Source organism: Panthera onca, chromosome C1 (assembly GCF_046562875.1).
Source record: "Panthera onca isolate mPanOnc1 chromosome C1, mPanOnc1 haplotype 2, whole genome shotgun sequence".
Classification (NCBI taxonomy): domain Eukaryota; kingdom Metazoa; phylum Chordata; class Mammalia; order Carnivora; family Felidae; genus Panthera; species Panthera onca.
In genome coordinates this window covers 77594518-77613725 of record NC_138346.1, presented here as the reverse complement: position 1 = coordinate 77613725, position 19208 = coordinate 77594518, and the positions used below count along the sequence as shown (strand labels likewise).

Genomic DNA, 19208 nt, shown 5'->3' with positions numbered 1-19208 from the left:
TTTATTCTCTGACCCTTAGCTGTGCTTTTCTTTGAAATGACTAATCAAGGAGTTGTCCTGCATATCAATGCTCATGAAGCATTCAATGTAAGTACATGTATTTTTGCCTGTTCCTATAGTTAAATGAAACCTTTCTTCCATCTTCATAAATTATAGATGTATATCTACGTCTGTCAGTCTTTGATAGATTATGAAATCCAAGAAGGCAGTCCAACACAGTTCTTTTTGTGCTGCACCTAGCAAAATGTCCTACACAATTAAGTCCTTTCTACATGCATTTAATTAGATTGCACATGTAAGGATATGTCCCCTGGGCCTTCCAAAGCAGTAGATGCTACTTTGGAAAATGACGCAGACCGACAAGGATTTAGGTCACTCAAATTTTTGTTTTTTCCAGTAAGATAGTTGAAAATGCCTTCTCACTGTGCTATGTTAATATCTTCCTTGTGATTTTTTTCTCTCAAGTTCCACTGTCAGACAGTCAAGATTGTGCACTTTATATACTTTTTTTTTAAATGTTTATTTTTGAGAGAGCGAGTGAGCATGCGCACGAGGGGGGAGGGGCAGAGAGAGAGAGACAGAATCTGAAATGGGCTTCAGGCTCTGAGCTGTGAGCACAGAGCCTAGCGTGGGACTCAAACTCATAAACCGCAAGATTGTGACCTGAGCCAAAGTGGACGCTTAACCAACTGAGCCACCCAGGCGCCCCTATATACTTCTTGTTAAATACATCGGGTGTTTGAAATGGCAGTGTTGTCATGATTTTCGCCATTGTGGCCTGAGAGTTCTGCCACTTCTGTCATGTATAAGAATTTGTCTGGATCACTTTTCTTTTGCAAGGGACAGAAACTAGAGTTTCAGGTTGAGAAGGATCTTGAGGGGTGATCCTGTCACCCTACCTGCCCTCAGTCAAATTTGTACCTAATCTAAGCCCAAGACTAACGTGCTTCTCTAAAGAAAGCTCCCCCACACTGTCCAGTCCATTGCATACTCCACGTTGTCAATGGAGGGATCTCTCTGCAATTTTGAACATGTCATTCCTGGGTGTAAAACCTTCGAAAGCTCTGCAGAGTAAATGTCAAATTCCTTAGTGTATCGTTCCAGATCATTCATAGAATTCTATCCCAAATGACCTTTGTAGCTTCACAGTTCATCTTTTAAACCCTCCTAACCTATTTTCAGGACTCTCTGGATTCTTTCTGTGTTACCTGGATATGTCATCGATGTCCATGGCAGCTTCTTTGCTCACACTGCTTGTTAGCTTTGAATTGCCTGTCCCCTCACACCAAGGATCAAATGATACTTCTTTTTTAAGGAACTTTTTCAAGTCTTCAAGCCAGAGTTATTCTGTTCTTTTTTTTTTTTTTTTCTGTTCCCATAACACTTTTTGCCTATTGCTGTTGCTAACTTACACCATGTTATCATAGTTAATTGTGTCCTCCTTGCTCCCATTTTAAATTATGTGCTTCCTCACAACAGAGGCATTGTATTTCTTATTGTTCCCCCGAGGCTTACCAAAGTCCATAACATAGCTAGTCATTCAATAAATGTCTTGAGAAATTGTTAAATATTGATTCAGTGGATAAAGGGTTATGAATTTAATGATGCTCTATTTGAATGAATCTTTGCGACATTCCTGGTATCTTTTTCTGGAATATGATGGGGATATAAAAATATTAGTGCAGTGTATTCCAAAGTAATCAGCACAAATTTATCAAAATCATGGATTCAGAAGGGTGCTTAAAAACCATTTAATTTCAGCAACTAGCCAGTACTTGAGGTCTCTTTCCACATTTCTGAAGTATGGATTTTTAACTTTATCTCGAACTCTTCCTTAAGCCCTTTATTGGGACAGCCCATTCTGTTTTGGCATTTCTCACAGGAAGAGAACCTTTCCTTGTGCTGAGCTTCAATATGATTCATTTTAAATTTTCTCCTTGGTCTTATTGGTTTCAGTTATGCTTTGGGGGAGAACAGAAAACAAATTTAAACTGCTTTCTGTATTGTCAGTTCCTCATATGGGAACGGCATTCAGGTTTCTGCTATATATTATTTTTTATAAGCTGAATGGCTGCCCCAAAACACTGTGTGTGTGTGTGTGTGTGTGTGTGTGTGTGTGTGTGTGTATGTGTGTGTGTGTAGCCAGAAAACCATTGGAAATAATTTTAATTGGAAGTAAGATAACTTGCATAGATAAAGGTAGAGACAGAGACAGAAAAATAGAGAGATTATCATAAAAACAATTCACATTCTGGTCAGTATATGTTTATATATATAATTTCAGGTAAATAAATAAAAGATGTTAGGTTATTGCCTCATACTTCCAGATTTTAGACTCTAGAATGATCACATTTTTTTTCTTGGTTATCTTATTGCTATGCAAGAGATTGTCCTGAAATTTATTGGCTTAAAGCAACAGTTTATTCATAATGTCTCATAGTTCTGTGGACTGACTGGGCTCAGCTGGGAGCTCCCCACTTGGGCTCTCTCATGTAGTTGCTGTCAGGTGGTGGCTGGGAGTGAAGTCCTCTAAGGCCAGATGACCTGGATGTCCAATATGGTTTCTTTGGTCACATGTCTGATGCCTGATTGCTCCTCAACATGGCAGAGTAGCCTTCACTTTTTACATGGCAGTTGAAGGCTCCAAGGGGCAGAAAACAGAAGATTCTAGGCCAGTGAAAGGCCACACATAGTAATGATACAGTATTTCTTCTACCATATCTTCTTGGTCTAATGAGTCATGGAGTCTGCTCAGATTCCAGGAGGTAAAGTTATACCTTCATCTCTTGAGGGGTGGGATGTCAGGGTCACATAGAAGAGCATGCTGGATAGGAGATGTTGTGACCATCTTTGGAAGATACAACCTGCCACACCATGTATTTGGATGGTGTGGTTGAGGTAAGGATGCATTCTCTACAAATTTTAACTAATTCTCAAAAGAAGTTAATACAAATATTACACACTTAAGCAATGACATAAAGCATGAAGAAAAACACAAATATTGACCATAAAACATGCAGAATAAAACTAACAATCACTACCTAAAGTTCATCATATATTCATACCATATTTCTGATTGGATCTCATGATTTGAAAGGCCTCAGTTCTAAATGTAGATTTAAAGATGTTTAAAAGAGTCTTTGTTTTTTTAAAAAAATAACTAGTATCTAAACAATTTTTAGTTTCTGGAAATTCATTTTTAATATGTAATCTAATCTCTTCTGCTACGATTAATGCTATTTCACTGTTTGGAATTTAATTTTAAAAATCCTTTACACACTTAAATCTAAACTATTCAATATTTCTTTTTATGAAATATAAATTTCTCATTTGAGTCATTATTAAGGTATCCTAATTTCCTAAATGTTAATTCTTTCCATTTCTCTTCTCTGCACTCCTTTAAATCCTTCTTCATTTTAAGTATTATTTGGCATATGAATCTTAATATTTGGTAATACATATGCTGGTCAAATAATCATTACATCCATCACAGAGAAACATTTTCTTTATTCGTATCTGAAAACTCTTAGATGATAAGCATCACTTAGAAAGTGTAGCCAGTGTATCTTCCACGTAGCCTAAAGAAGTTAGTGATTTATTTTTTCCTCACGACATATGAAATCTTAATATTGGTAACCCAAGCGTGATAAGATGGCTCTGTCATGTCACCAGGGGGCTAGGATCCTTGTAGCCAGCCGAAGATTTATGCACTCAAAACAGCTGCCCAGAGTTCTAACAATTTTATCTACATTTTAGATAAAAGCCAAAGGGCATAGAAGTGAACGTAATAACCAAGGAAGGAGAGAATAGATATTGGGGAGGCACCTGACAAGTCCAGCCGCATCACATTTTAAAATATGTTTTACTAACTTTTTGACGGTTGCATCTTATTATGCCCTACTTTTGTCTATGCTGGTCTCCAGCTCTTTCAATGCTAAGGTTTTGTCTGATTTATAGCTGTGCGTTTGATTCTTATATATGTACTTTGTTGCTTTTGTTCCCTCTGAGTTTTTGTAAACTAGTATTCTTTCTTTTTGGATTATAACATGATGTATATTTTTGCAGAAGATTTGCAACATTAAGAAAAGAATGAAAGATTAATACTGCTTATATTTTAACATCATTCAGAGATAACGATTAACATTTTGCTATATAGTTGGTCAATCTTTCTGAATTTTATATACATATATGTAAATATATATTTATAATTATTTATGCAGTTGCCCCTTTATTCATATTATTTTAGAAAGTAAATTGTTTTAAATATAGTTTAGATTTCTGCATATAAATAAATACTATTTGAGACATGAGTTTTGTGACTACATAGAATTCTATTATCTACACAAACCACACCTTATGTAGTTGATGTCTAATTGTTATACACTCTGATTGCTTTTAAATCTTTACAATAGTAAATATTATAAATTGCACTGATGACATTCTCTGAACATCGATCTTTGCCTGTATCTCTAATTGGTATAGAAAAACTTCATGCAAGTGGAATGGGTCAAAAGATAGGGATATGTAAAGGAAAAGGTAAAATTTCTGCAGAAACTAGAAAATGCTAAAGTGAAGGGTATAAAATATGCCATGCTTTACCGTGTGTTTGCTGAGAGTGGGGTGGAGTGAGTTAAGCAAAACTGTTTTAGCTTTCAATTTACAGGATAAAGGGTCTAAATTTTCTCATCTCCATGTAGACAGCAGCAGGTGATGAAGGGGAAGGTATTCAAAGCTCTTTGAATGGAGAGACAGGTAAAAGGCACTTTGCCAGTTCCTTGAACATTCCACGAAAAAAAAAAAAATGATGGGAAAACAAGAATTGACTTGGTTTAGGAAAAGGTCTTGACTTCTCCCAAACTGGGCAAAAAGAGAAGAGGGATAGATAAACATTTTTCACAGCATACAGACTATACAGTGTAGACACACTGTCAGAAATCAAGGGGCGAAGGTTCCCAGGAAGTTGGTCAAAGCATTACCTATGCATTTAACCATGGAGTATAGACTGGATTTGGAATTATGTACTCATATCAGTTGGTTAATGGTCTTCAGGAGAATTACATGGAGATAATGTACAATATTCAGGAGCTTCTGATTTGTTATGCTTTTCATGATTGAAATTATCATGGGATGATTATTAAGATGTATTTGCAATAGAAATTGTGCAAGGGAGTTAGCTTAGGGTTCTTGAAGGCCACGTGAAAGTGTAGGGAGTGGGGAATGATCAGGAGAGGGAGAGAGAGAAGGAGACAGGGAGGGAGAGAGAGGGAGAGAATGAGAATATACTAGTGATGACTTTAGAAGTTATAGATTAATCACCGTGCTTTGATATCTAGGAAAATAGAGGAATAAATAAAAAAGACAGTTGATGCTCACACATCTCAAAAGGGCAGAACAAATGGGAATAACAACCAACATGATTTTGAGAGAAGTAAATCACTCTGATTTAATCTAATTTTATTCTTTGACACAATGATGAGGTTTAAATATGAGAGGAAACAAGAGTTCGTCACTCTTCGCTTTGGTAAAGTTTAGCTTTTGTCTCACATGGCATGTGAAGGGAGGCATAACTTGTGATTGTCAGTGGCTCGGTGACAGCCACTGTCACTGTCAGTGTCAGTGGCTTCGCTGGTCAGTGGCAGACCAGCGAAGACTTTAGAAGGTTGATGGGTATTTATATTGAATGAAATTGGTATTAATCTCCAGAATTAAAGTTAAAAGAATATAAAATATGGAATCTACAGACCAGAAAGTTGCTAAATCTGTAGGGGAGCTGCAAGAATCCAAAGTGAACACAGGAAGAAAGAAGAGTGGCTGCAGTAAGTTGAAGATTGGTGCAAGCCATCAATTAAAATGACACTTGAAAAAAAAAAGGTACTATTTAGTGTAGTAAATGTAAATGGTAATAGCTCATGTAAATAAAATGACAGTATGCAGACATTCTGACACCATTCTGTAATTAGAAATGAGACACGGAAGAACTGCTTGGATTATTCAGGGGACCCTGCAGTGAGTCCTGCCTTCCCCTTACCACCTTGCCATGTGACAATCCAGTTACAAGACTGTAATGCATGTTTGTCTATTTGTATTTATTTTCCTTCTTTAAGTCCTATGAAGTACTTGATTATTGCTTTGTAAGAGAAGGAATTGTGTTAAATCCTCCAAAAATAAATAATTATTTAATTAAAATGTTGTTTTATTTTTCTCATAGAAACAGTTTTTTAATTTCAAGTCAAATTTTGTGGTAACTTCTTTGAAAGTTCTACTCAATATGTATAATACCAAGAATGCATGGAATCAATTCAAGACATGACAATATGAAGAACTAGGGCCAAGTCGAGTTATAAACAGACAACAAATACTATGTCAGGACCACCCCTGGCCGCAGGGATTATAAAATATAACCTGACTGTGTGGTTCAAATATGAAAATTGTGCACATATGTATTAATAAAATATGTCAAGTATCATTAACATAATTGATATATTAATGAATGCTATATTATTTAACTTACTATATTAACATATTAATAGAGTAAAATATTATCAAGTCTTAACAGCCTCATGCTGTTTGACTTAACAATTCCCCTTCTATGTATTTTAGCCTAAGAAAACAATCATGCTCTGGCAGAAGATATATACAACAGTATACAGCAGTGTTTTTATTTTTAGTATTTTTGGTAACAGATGTGAAAAAGTACAAAATAAATAATGACATGCATGGGATATCAATCAGGAAAATGGTTCTGCATTTAATGATAAAAAGCATGATATTGCTACAGAAAGAAATTCACAAGTAAAAAGAGAAATTAATTATAAAATAATATGTATATATAATTCTTTAAAGAATGGTCTGAAAATAAAGACAGAATAGTTATACATAAAATATATTGTTTAAGGAATTAAGGTTGATTTTATTTTTAATTTTTTTCTGAATTTATAAAAAAGAACTTGGTAATTTTTTATTTACCAAAACAACTATATAAGGAATAACCACTTATACTGATACCCTTTAAATACTATCTGATAATCTTTTTCTTTATTTTTTTCCCTTTAGTTGTTGATGATCTTTTTTGTTAATAAAATTTCATTATTTAACTTTACTTTTGCTGGATATAATATTTTCTGTACTATTTATGTAAAACCCAAAGCTTATTTTCATTCTGCTCTATTTTATGTATTTAATATGCAAATACAAATATGTGAATTGTAAATAAACAATATTTTATTTTAAATATAGGAGTATTTAATATATAAATTACATATCAACATAAAATATGTAAAATGCAGGAGGATGTATATAGAGAGATAGATAAAATGGATTTTTGTCATATTAGCTGTCCAAAACCTGGCCAATGATTCTGTTTATTTTTAACTTCTTAATTTTTTTCTTGATCTGAAAATGTCATTGATTTATCTGTTTGACCATTTTTTTGTAATCTCAAAATATCCTAATGAATGTAAAACATTTATTTACTTCTACCTTTTTTCTCTAATTTAAAATTTTGATATACTTTCAAACATATAGAAAATTTGCAATTATTGTACCTAAGACCCTAAATACTATTTGTCCAGATTCGTTAGTTGTTTACATTTTGCTCCTTTTTCTTTATTATTTCTGCTTGCTCTCTCTCCATATGTGTGTGTATGTGTGTGTATAGCATAATTACATAATTGTATGTTACACATATTACATATATGTAACATAAATGATGTAACATATTACACATACATGTAACATACTTAACATACATATTTTTTCCCTGAATCTTTCAAGAATAAGTTGCAGACATCATGATTCTTTATTTGAAGTATTTTAGTGTGTATTTCCTATGAATAAGGACATTGTCTTACATAACCACAGTAAAATTATGGGAATTAAGAAATTTATTATCAACAAAATACTGTTATATAACAGTATATCTAGGATAATATGTGCATTTGGTTGTCATGCCTTTTAATCCTTTAATCTGGAACATTTTCTCAGTCTTTCATGACTTTGAATTTGAAGATATCTTCAGACTTTCCTCATTTTGAGCTTGCCTGATGTTCCCTAATGATCGACTCGGGTTATGCATTTTTGGCAAATGTGTGTACCACAGAAGTGATGTTGTGTCCTTTTTAAGTGCATCAGACCTGGAGGCACATCATGTTTATTTGGTCCGTTATTGATGTTGTCTTTGATTGTTACAATGGTCTCTGCCAAGTTTCTGCATTGAACATTATTATTTTATTTATTTTCCTTTTTAAGCTTATTTACTTACTTTGAGAGAGAGTGAGTGAGTGAGCAGGGAAGGGGCAGGGGGTGGGTGTGGAGAGAGAATCCCAAGCAGGCCCCATGCTGTCAGCCTGGAGCCCGATGAGGTGCTCAAACCCACAAACTGAGATTATGACCTGAGCCAAAATTAGGAGTTGGACACTGAACCGACTGAACTACCCAGGTGTCTGTGGAAGTTATTATTTTCCCCATTATTATTAATAAGAGGTTTGTGAGAAGATGCTTTAAGACTATGGAAATATCTTGCTCAACCTCATACTTTTACCCACGAGTGTTTTGCTGATCCACAGGTGTTTTGTTGACAGTTACCTATCATGTTTGCTTAATGGTGATTTTCTAACTTCATCAATACATCTACATTTTGTTAGGTGGCATTCCAGGCAAAGGAACAGGTTTTTCTTCTTCCCTATATACTTTATTCACTTCTGTTATTTATATTTACTATAATGAATATTTTTCTCTATGATAATTACGTATTCCAATTTTCCACTTGTCCCAGATATGACTATTAAGAACTTCTTGAAGCTGGGGCCTATGTCTTTTTGACATATCCTATCATTTTTAAATGCCTTACTTGTCCCTCAGAAAAAATTGTTGCCACCTTGAAATTTATACACTTTTGTCTCTTTCTTTTCTGTGTACATGTTCTAAAATGTCTGGATAGGTTTTTCACATTTTTATAGTTTTAGTAGACATTCTGAAAGTGAGTTTTGTGTCACTTTTAGGACCTTTGCTTTCCTCTTTTCCTCACTATTTTTCTGGACTTCTTAGATTTCTGTAATACATATAATTTGAGTTTGAAAGGTAACTCTGTTATAGATTGGTGTTTAATTTTCTATTTGCAGATAATTTGACATTTTTTATTACTGTCCAACTTCCAGTTATACTGAAGGCCTAGGATTTGTGTGTTTTTATTTGTTTTTGTTGGTTGTGTGTGTGTGTGTGTGTGTGTGTGTGTGTGTATTAAATGTTTATTTAATGTTTATTTTGAGAGGGGGAGACAGAGGGAAAACACATGAGCAGGGGAGGGGAAGAGAGATAGGGAGAGAAAATCCCAAGCAGACTGGGTGCTGTCAGTCCAGAACCCTACACAGGGCTTGATCCCATGATATGTGAGGCCATAACCTGAGCCAAAATTAGGAGTTGGACACCTAACCAACTGAGCACCCAGGCACCTTAGCTGTATATTTTTGCAGAATGTGTGAATAGTTTCAGATTTAGGTGGCTGGTATTACCACAACTACCCAGAATTTCAGGTCTGTGTTTTTTAAAACATTATACAAAACATATTGACATTTCAAGTTATTTGCAACATGTCATGATGTAACCAGAATTTATGGTTTGCAGATTTTCACCTTCAGTGGTCTGTATTCTCTTAATCTAGTTTATTTAGTTAAATTGAAGTTTTCTTTATTATTACAATTGTTTTATCAAATAGTACACCTGCCAGTCTACGAAGTAATTTTCTGGAAGATATGTTCATGGTAAATGTAATCCTTATTTTAGATTATTTCATTCCTTGATTTGTCCCAATCAGTTGGGTTTATAAATTTCTCCCTCAGCTTTAAAAATTATCAAACATATATTTGAACAAATGGAAATTCAAGTCCATGAAACTTGAAAACGTGTATAGATTAAAACAAGATAATCAAAAAATAAAATAAAAAAAATAAAATAAAACAGGATAATCAATAATACCTGATTATAAGAATCCAATGAAATGTCATTATAACCAATTGCCTCTTGTAATGAAATAAGCTTTTTGACTATAAATAAGGAAAGTTCCTCCTCTCCAGTTTCACAGCAAACATGTCTCACTGTAGTTGGTACATAGGGATCAGGAACAAAATACTTTAGTGCTAGCACATGGCAGGGTAGAAGGCAGCTTGCAAAAGTAGGAAAGAGGAGAGTGTAGAAAGTGTGCACATCCAAGAGGGGCAGCCATTTCTCTGTTCTTGGAGGCTGTGAGCCCAGCCTTAGAAAATCTTTGCTCTTTCAAAGAGGGTAGGGATGTGGGTTCTTATGAGAAATCTCCTACTTTAAATAAATAAATAAATAAATAAATAAATAAATAAATAAATAAAATGGTTTTAAAACCATGGCATGGGATACACAAAACATGTCAGTAAGCAAGCCAGATCTGGTTATTATGTTCCAGTTTGCACCCTCTATTCTGGATACGTTGTAGGGACTAGCAGGTGCTGTAGTGAGAAGAGTCTGTGTTAGAAAAGCTTTTGCTGAGCCTAGGATCACCTCTTAGCTGTGTCAAATTAGGCAAATGGCGTGATTAGTGCTAACTTCAGTTCTCTTGCCTAGGAGGGTGAATATGCTAAAATCTGAAGAAATATAAGGTCTGGAAAATTGCTAGAACTTTATAATTCTTTTGAAATTATATGTGAACCTGAATTTGTATCTTCTGTTAAGCTCTAAGTGTTACACTTACAAAAATGAAATTATAAACATGCGTGGCTTCTTAAAAGTGTCTTCATTCACTTTTGGCATTTAACTGTAAATCGCTAACTCTGTCTAGTCTCCTCTTGTTTGAGAAGCTTTGTGTTGAGTATTAGTAAACTCATTCCTTCTTGAGCCAGGTAGAGGTCCATGTCATCTTGTCTTCCATTCACTAGAGGAAGAAAAATGAGACTTTCAACTCTGAATGCCTCTTCTGCTTGTCAAACTGTTGATTTGATTACACTTGGTTTTGGTGAACTCAAAAAGTACACGTCCCTCATTAGTAAGCTCATATTTCTGTTCAGTACTGTAAACCAAATCTCTGTGGGCAGAGATTCTGCTGGTCACTGAGAATGCCACTAACGATGCTTGCTACTTAAGAGGATTTTTATTTCTACCCTCCATAGTGTGTTTGATCTGCCTGAAATAACACATTGTACTTTAAAGGGTTACATATGTCATCAGGTTGTGTTTGGTTTTGTTTCCTTTTAGGTATTTCTTTTATAACACACTATACCCAGTAGAATAAAATCCATTGAAGTTGAAAATATTTTGAGGTTTGAAATTAATGTGCTTTTCCCAACACCTCTTCTCTAAAACAACTTAATTACTAGAATATGATGAACTTTCCCCTTAGAAGTGAACTTCTGAGAAGAAAGAAATGGATGTTTGTATATATTTGTAAGGTGTGCAAATGGCACGCATGCATTTTTCTCAGTGCGTGGTTTTCAATTAGAATCGAAATGCAATTACAAAGCGAATTGGTGCAATTCTCTGGATAAATCAAGCAAAATTCTTTTCTAACTCAGTGATCTTCATATATCAGACAAAAGTACATTTTAAAAAGCTTGAATTATTTTAATAAGCACCTCAAGTCTCCAACTTAAATTTACTTATATCATGCTTTTGAATTGCTTTTATGTTGTTCTGCCATGTTCTAGGGAAGCTGTGTTTGTCACATATATTCTTGAAGTCAATGTGCAGACTCTTCTTACCTCTTAAGAGTATTATCTTTGACTTAAATACGGGATATTTGCATACAGTTGGGAATATTTCTGTTCATCAGCCCATTATACTTTCCTAGGTGTATAAACTATATTTTGCAAAACCTTATTTCAGTATGTTTATGTATTGTCTAAGTTTCTGTTGGTCTGGATTAGCTTTTCTGTGACCTTGGCAAATCGCTTACTCATTTGGATTTTTTTCTCTTCACAGATGCATTTTGTAGGAGTATTTTGAAGATGAATGTTTGCAAATCATTTTGAAATTGCCAAACGCCACATACAGTAAGTAATATGTATTTTTATTTTTCCACTCAATTGCAGTCATGCTGAATGAATTTGGCAGTCATAAAAGAACACATTTCTATTTATGGTTCTTGATATTTGTGAATATTGAGGCAAAATGTATATAAAAGATAAAAAATTTGATGAGCTGTTTGCTAGTCTGAATTAAGTTGTATAAATTCAAGATTTCTGATGACAAATTTTACTATTGTTCTACTTATATAACTTGCACATGATATTTCTCACTTATATTTAAATGAGATGTTTTTCTCTTGATCATAAGTTGAGTAGAGTGTAGAAAGCAGGTGTTATTAACCAGTGCTGATACGGGAACTTTAAAAAAGAGTATTAAATTAAGTATTAAGATTGGCCCAGTATTAAGATTTACTGTGAATCAGGTAACTTGTGTGTGTTGCCTATAATTCTCCCTGAAATATTTTAAGATTATTATTTTTATCCTCATTTTATAAATAAACCTGAGACCTAAGAAGTTTTACTACCTTACTCAACATCTTTTCAAAGTGGTGAATCTGGGCTTTGAACCAAGACTTTTCAGAAAATATGGTCTCCAACTATTAATGTAGACAGTTAAATAACCTATCTAAGAGGCTGAATATTTAAGAGTTTAAACGTGTTCTGATAATTTATTTATATTTCTGTTTTCTTTAAGCATTATTCTGAAAATGTATTTTTTTCTGTATTGTCTATCATGTCATTGCTTTCTTGTCAAATGATGCTTTCCAATCTCCAGTCCAACTTGGAATGCTTTAAAAATTTTTTTAATGTTTATTTATTTTTGAGAGAGAGAGAGAAGGGGAGGGGCAGCGAGAGAGGGGGACACAGAATCTGAAGCAGGCTCCAGGCTCTGAGCTGTCAGCACAGAGCCCGACATGGGGCTCGAACCCATGAACCAGGAGATCACAACCTGAGCTGAAGTTGGGATGTTTTACCGACAGAGCCACCCACACACCCCAAGCTTGGACTGCCTTGAACTGGTGTGAAATAAATGAAAATGTAGGTCCTGAAAAAAATCACCTAAGGTAATCTTTGATAAAAACAAACAAACAAAAACAAAAACAAAAAACAGGTTTAGAATTAGTATTCTGAAGTTCTTCAAGAGTTTTCTCTCATTCATTAAAAAAACAACCAAATAAAATTAAAGCCTATTATTATTTTCAGAGTTTGGAGGGACCACAGAATCAGACTCCTAGATTTTACATGCTTGCGTTCCTTGTTTGATGAAGTGAGATGTTTAGGAAGACAGTTCTAAAGTAGAATTTCCAAAAAATGTAGAAACAATAATGGTAGCATTGATGTTTTTATGCTGTCTCCCAATATAACAACTTTAAAAACGTAGTCTAGAGTATGTTTAGGAATTCAGACCACCTGGCTTTAAATACTGGATTTATCACTTATTAGCTGTATGACTGAACAAATTACTTAATGTCGGGGCACCTGGGTGGCATAGTCATTTGGGGGTCCGACTCTCAATTTTGGCTCAGGTCATGATCCCAGGTTTGTGGGATCGAACCCCATGTCTGGCTCTGCTCGCTCTCTCTCTCTCTCTCTGTCTCTCCCCCCCCCCCCACCTCTCTCCCTTGCTTGCTCTTTCCCTCTCTCAAAAAAACATACTTAATGTTTCTTTAAAATGGATGTAAGATTAGATGGAACTGGAGGGTATTATACTAAGTAAAATAAGTCAGGCAGAGAAAGACAGATACCATATGTTTTCACTCATATGTGGATTCTTAGAAACTTAACAGAAGACCATGGGGGAGGGGAAGGGGGAAAAAAGTTACAGAGAGGTATGGAAGCAAACCATAAGAGACTGTTAAATACTGAGAACAAACTGAGGGTTGATGGGGGGTGGGATGACAGGGAAAGTGGGTAATGGGCATTGAGGAGGGCAGCTGTTGGGATGAGCACTGGGTGTTGTATGGAAAACAATTTGACAATAAATTACATTTAATATAAAAAAATAAAATGGATGTAATATTAGGAACTACTTAATTTCTAGTGTGTTAACACATGTAAAGTATAGCACAATTCCAGGTACAAAGTAATTTGATAATTCAATTTAAATATATTTGTTAATAAGCATCCTAACGTTACATAAAGTACACCACAAAAGTACTCAGTGAATACTGTTGATTGACATGTGCCAAAAGGAACTAAAGTTCAGCCTTCTTTATAAATGTAGACATCTTTTAACTTTTAGTGAAGAAACAAACCATTTAGGTAATCGGCATGTAAATATACAGTATATAAAATCAGCACACATATATATCCTATTGTGTGTTATTTGTATATCTAGGCTGAAATGTGTGTGCTTTTTGTAGAAAAGAAGAGGCAGTGTGAAGTGTTTCCAGAGTCTGAAATGCTTATTTTGAAAGAGACAGGACAAACTTACAGATATAAAATAAAGAAAATAGCTGAAATGATGGTCAGTTAACTTGAGGTCATAATCTCATCTGATACTTTATGAAACAATTTATGGACATTGAAGCCATGTGGACAAGGAAACAAAATTTATTAAGTATTTACTCTATCCCATGTACTTTGCATTCAATATCTCATTTAATCTAAGCAATAATATGATGAAGTAGGTATGTTATTGTCCCCATTGTTTTGTTTGAGGAAAATGCACAATAGGAAGTTTCAATCTATCATTCATGGCAATGAAGCTTTGAGGCTGATCCAATTCTAAAGTCCTGTTTCTTTATACTTTTCACCTGAGTGTTAAGGACTGAAAATTTGTGGTTGATGTAACTTTCTTTTATTTGCATAAAAACACTGCTCCAAAACCTCAGATCATGCATAAGAATTCTTTAGTATATAAGTAGTTGATTATTGAATTTCAACTAAAATAAATGATAATTGCCTCTCATTTGTAACCCAGCCCAAGCTTATTCTGTTCCCACAGGACAGGCGGTAAGTCAAGAGGCAAGGGGTTGGGGCAAGTAAAGCGACTTTATTCAGAAAGACAGCAAACTGAGGAAATGGCAGACTACCATCCCAGAGAAGCATCTTCCCTCAGCATAGAATTTGAGCTGCTTGTACGTTAGCAAAAGGGGATGGTAGAAAGGAGTTGGAGTCAAAAGGTGACTAATATCTGTAGAAATCCAAGAAAGGTCATGTAACTTCTTTGTCCTTGCTCAGTTCATCTTTGTACACAGGAATCTGGTCATGCCATTCCTGTAAGTCTTAATCATAGACTAATCATTTCTGTACTTCCTTATCTTCTGGGTGAAGTAGGTTTTGGGTAAAGAGTGGTTTCTGCAGATCTTAGCTGTAACGTGCCTACATACAGGGCTAAGCAGAATTACTAAACTACTCACCACAGCAGCAAAGGAAATAGCAGTATGAAATCAGACATGCTAAGTTTCTCGCTGTTACATATTGCTAATAGGACCACTTGGCAATCTGAAACAAATCGCCTTTAAAAAATGCTGCTTGTTTAAAGAAAACTTAAAAAGTGAAAAAGTTCCCTCTCTAAGGCAGAGACCGTATCTTATGCTTCTCCTCAGAATTTGAAATGCCTAACCACACTGTTTTCCTGCAGTTCTCCTGCCTTTTCATGCAATGGAATGAAGAGTTTAGCTAGACTTAATTATTGCCCTCCCTATTTGTCCTCGTAAAGTGTGTCATCACTGAGGGACGTGCTTACGACACCACACTGACCACACTGACACTTTCCCTTTCCATCTCTTTGGTGACCTTCATCTTTTTCCATTGCAATCATCCACTGATCCCAGTCCTTTTACACATAACTTCTTGAAACAAACTGCCAGCAACATTTTACCTGAGGGATATTTTCGAACTTTCTGGTATTTAAAATATTATTGCCCTAAGAGAGAATAGGTCACTCTGTGTTCTCACACTACTGTTGGTTTTGAGAATAAAGGACTTACAGAATGCTTCTCCTTTCAATTTTCGTGTTTGGTCTCTGAAAAACAAAGCTAGTGATTACATTTAGTGATAATATTTCACTTCATTCAATAGATATTAATTGCATGCTCCGCTAATATGAGAAACACCATGCTGGTTTAGTACTGGAGCAGCAAGTAGGAGGGAAGGACAAAAATGACTCAGGAAAATTCTGTGTTCAATTTAAGGAAATAACACAGGCACAGGCATAAATGAAGGATGTGGTATTAGGATATGGTGTCAGGAGAGTGGCCTAAAGTAATCGAATTAATAAAGCCCTTTAAATAATTTGAGAAATAATAAAAAAAAAAACAAGTCCCTATATGTGAAAAAGAATAAAGCATTAGAGGAGATTTAAGAAAGGTTTAATTCTGAACAGCATTCGCTCAAGATTTCATCATGGAGGTTGCATTTCCACTAGATCTTGGTGCAGGTGGAAAATGTTCACAGAGAAGTCAAGGAAATGGCATAAAAGAGCTTAGAATTGAAGTGGCGTACTTGACATTAATTAGGCAGCAGGATAAGTTTCTTGTGTTGGTCTCAAAACAGATAACACTGGAAAATTAAGGCTGGGGCTAGGCTGTAGGAAATAGTGGTAAACACATTTACAACTTTGAATTTAATTGGTAGGCAATAGAAAAAAAAAAACAAAGAATATTTTGGGAAGGCCAATCATGTGAACAAAAATTTCTATTTGAATACTAGCCTGGTGGTGTCTTCACAATGGATTCCAGTTGGAAGACTTGTAGATAAGAGAACAAATTTTAGGAAAATAGAGCAGTATAAGAATAAGAGTGGAGGGTAAGACCTGAGGTAGCAGCAGTGGGAATGGAGACAAGGACTAGATGGAGGTGAGGCTTTGAAGGAGATGGGGACAGGGAGTAATAATAACCAGAATCCCTTGTGTGGTATTTGCTGTGTAACAGACTCTGTTTTAAATAACTTATATTTGTCATTTAATTTTATATCAGACAACTCTGAGAGGTAGATACTGATGTCATCCCCATTTTGCACAAGAGAAAACTGAGGCAGAATTTAGCCAAGTAAATTGTTGTTGGTTAAATAGCTAGAAAATAGCCAAGGTGACACTTGAATGTGTTAAGTCAAGCTCTAGAATCTGTAACTGCACATCATTTCTGAAAAAAATAACTGAGATTTCCAGGTTGAATGAACTGGAAAATGACATTACCAATAGTCAGATAAATAGTTGTGTTTTTTTTGTTTGTTTATTTTGTTTTATTTTGTTTTGTTTTGTTTTGTTTTTTTCTTCAGGGTTTGCCCCTTCTTCAGTTAAGTCTTTGGGGTAGGGAGAAACATCTTCTGACTTTTAGGGAGAAGTATCCCTTATGGTTAGTGATGAATCTCTTAGATACATTCATTCCTATGCTGGGCAACAGGAACAGTGTAATTTATGATATTGCTCAATTATAAATTAGAATAGTAAATATGTCATCTTAATATGATTTGTCTTCCTTCCTTAGCAGAGCTTAAACTGAAACAAGGATAGAGTGCTAAATTAAAGATTAAATATCTTGGGTGCATGAAAGACCAATATTTTAGTTAGTTTACCATCATACTAAACAATAATTTTGACAAGGGAAAAAAACTAACACCCAACATAGAGAGTATCTCTCTTTTCCTATATTGGAGAAGTAGCATAATATGCTGCTTAAAAGCCTGGCCTCCAGAACCATACCATTGCATGGGTTCAGATCCCAGAATGAGGCGTCTTTAGCCATGTGACTTTTGTAATGTGAGATTTTAACTACGCGACTTTAGCTGTGTAACTTTTTGTGTGTCAAGTATGTAAGCTCTCTGGCCTCAGTTTTTTCACCTTTGAAATGTGATAGGAGAAGTAGTATGTTTTCTGAATAATTGTGAAAGTTAAATAGGGTAAAGCACCTACAGGGACCCTTGGGTAGCTCAGTTGGTTAAGTGTCTGGCTCTTGGTTTTGGCTCAGGTCATGATCTCATGGTTCATGGGTTCAAGCCCTGCATTGGGCTCTGTGATGGCAGCACAGAGATTGCTTGGGATGCTCTCTCTCTCTCTCTCTCTCTCTCTCTCTCTCTCTCCCCCCCCCCCCCCCCCCCCACCTCTGGCCATCTCCTACTAGTGCCATCACTGTGTCTCTCAAAATAAATAAATAAACTTAAAAAATTAAAAAAAAAAAAGATAAAGCACTTACAGTGGTCCCTGACACATAGTAAATTCTCAATATATGTTACTTATGTTCATGGAACTCTATCTCATTTATCATAATTTTAAATTTATAAGATTTAATTCCAGAATTATTGACATTTTGCATGTGTTTACTGTGAATTTTTATGCATTACGAGCACAAAACAATGAACTTTACAAGCAAAGACCCATGTAACTTCATTGTGCAGATCAAGAAATAGAACATTTTCTGGAACACCCAGGGGGCTCAGTCAGTTAAGTGTCTGAATCTTGATTTCAACTCAGGTCATGATCTCACCATTTGTGAGATGGAGCCTCTTTTTCAGGCTGTGCACTGACAGCATGGAGCCTGCTTGGGATTCTCTCCCTCCCTCTCTCTCTGCCCCTCCCCTGCTTACAGATGTGTTCTCTCTCTCTCTCTCTCTCTCTCTCTCTCTCAAAATAAATAAACTTACAAAAAAAGAAATAGAATATTTTCTGCATCTCAAAAATCTTGTTGTTTTGCCTCTAAACATTACTCCTCTTCCATCAATTCCATAAGGATAACTTTTTCATGACTTTCGTGATCACTTCCTTGCTTGTCCATTGTAGTTTTAACATTTTATCATGCATCCCTAAATACAAAATGTTAGTTTAGCTTGATTTTTAAAATTTATATATGTAGGTCATACAACATGCATTCCTGAATTTATATATCTAAGTTTCATTAATGTTTTTGTGTGATTCATTAATTTTCATTGCTAGGTAGTGTGCCATTGTAGAAAAGTACTACAGTATTTATCCATGTATTGTTGATGGACATTTGAGCTATTTCTGGGTTTGGGCAATTATGAATAGTGCTGCTATGAACATTCTTTTAAATATGTTTTGCTGTACATATCCATGCATTACTGTTAGTGATGAAATTGCTCAGTTATATTGAATACAACTTTTCAATTTTAGTAGATACTGTTAAACAGTTTTCCAACGTAGTTACACTAATTACATTGTAGTCAGTAGTGTACGAGAGTTCCCTTTGTTTCATCTGTATCCATGCTTGGTACAGTCCTTTTAGTTATAGCCATTCTGATGAGAACAGAGTTTACATTTCC

General features: G+C 35.0%; 1 protein-coding gene across 4 annotated transcripts in view; it reads left to right on the top strand.

Moving 5' to 3' along the window:
• Positions 1–19208, top strand: part of GALNT13 (polypeptide N-acetylgalactosaminyltransferase 13) — a 541337-nt gene that overhangs the window by 24125 nt on the left and 498004 nt on the right. For all 4 annotated transcript variants that reach the window (XM_060626627.3, XM_060626625.2, XM_060626624.2 and 1 more), the window contains exon 2: positions 11941–12011. The gene's annotated coding sequence lies outside the window, so the exon portion shown is untranslated. The remainder of the gene's footprint in view (positions 1–11940; positions 12012–19208) is intronic.